This window comes from Priapulus caudatus, unplaced genomic scaffold, assembly GCF_000485595.1.
Source record: "Priapulus caudatus unplaced genomic scaffold, Priapulus_caudatus-5.0.1 Scaffold1252, whole genome shotgun sequence".
In the NCBI taxonomy this organism is placed as follows: Eukaryota; Metazoa; Priapulida; class Priapulimorpha; order Priapulimorphida; family Priapulidae; genus Priapulus; species Priapulus caudatus.
Window position 1 is genome coordinate 64,313 of NW_014578313.1, and position 1,495 is coordinate 65,807.

A 1,495-nucleotide genomic window follows, 5' to 3' on the forward strand; every position below is an offset into this window, starting at 1 on the left:
CCGCTGGCAATTTCTACATCTCCGGCTTTTCCCTGTTTTTCTTCCTGTAAGTACGCAAGAGTGTCCGCTGGCAATTTCTACATCTCCGGCTTTGCCCTGTTTCTCTTCCTGTAAGTACGCAAGAGAGTGTGCGAAGTTGTAATAGTAGCTGATATAGTATTAGTAATAATTCTATATGTTAATAGGTAACTTGAAGACATGTTTAGTATGCATTATGTAAGATATTAAGTGTTTGTCCTGATCGACTTACACATAAGATGTCTTTTGCTGTAAGTGCGCGCGAGAGTTTCCGCTGAAGGCAGGGTGTAGGCGGACTCGGCCGGTAGACGTGGATGGCGATTGGCAGTGGAACGTGCGCGAGATCAGGGGGAGGGGCGGGGAAGGAACGGAGACAGATCCCTAGCTTCGCGACAGGCCGTTATTTATTTATTGGGGATGGATGCTTGGCTATCGAGGAGGCTGTGAATAACGTGGGTACGATCACTACCTTTGAGTAAATTGTAGGATAAATTCAGGGTTGTTGAGAAAGCCATGTGGAGTGCTGGATAGAATCTTGGCTCGGGTGCAGTGCTACGGACGTAGAATATATCATTGGCTTTGGCAGGGGTGGGCTTGTGTGTGATACGAACTAGATCTGTGCGACAATCTAGATAAATTGTCTAGCTGTATGCTATCCTTGCAATCCTTTGCATAGCTTGGGTAAACCTTGCATCAATATCGTTCATATTTGCACTGGTATTAATAACACTAAAGGTCAGATTGCAATGCGTTACTCTATCATGCTACAGTGCTGTGTGTGTATTTATATAAGAACATCGGTACACATGCAAACCCAGTGGTTTAATATGAGAAAATGATCTTGATTGCATAGCATCGACCACGATTAGTGTCTAGTAGACAATCAAATAATGATATCGGCATCAACTATAGCTGCGTTCACACGTATACACGGCCTCGCTGGTTCCGTACTTAGTTGGTGCTGAGTTCGGCTGAAATGCGTTCACACGAGATACACGAGATTCGAGGCTTAGCTAGCTAGGTATAATATAGACTGGTACCCGGTCGACAGTTCCACACGCTACACTAACGTCGTGCAGCGAACGGGTACCAGTCTAGGTAGTTTCGCAATTCGAATGCGTTCACACGAGATACACGAGATTCGAGGCTTAGCTAGCTAGGTATAATATAGACTGGTACCCGTTCGCTGCACGACGTTAGTGTAGAGTGTGGAACTGTCGACCGGGTACCAGTCTATATTATACCTAGCTAGCTAAGCCTCGAATCTCGTGTATCTCGTGTGAACGCATTTGAATTGCGAAACTAGCGCGCTTACCTAGACTAGTACCCGTTTGCTACACGACGTTAGTGTAGCGTGTGGGACTGTCGACCGGGTACCAGTCTATATTATACCTAGCTAGCTAAGCCTCGAATCTCGTGTATCTCGTGTGAACGCATTTGAATTGCGAAACTAGCGCGCTTACCTAGACTAGTACCC

The 1,495-nt window shown here is 45.9% G+C and overlaps 1 protein-coding gene across 1 annotated transcript in view; it reads left to right on the plus strand.

The window, feature by feature from the left end:
* The window catches only part of LOC106815981 (B-cell receptor-associated protein 31-like), a gene marked incomplete at its 5' end in the record, with an annotated part of 13,131 nt that overhangs the window by 6,200 nt on the left and 5,436 nt on the right, over positions 1 to 1,495 (plus strand).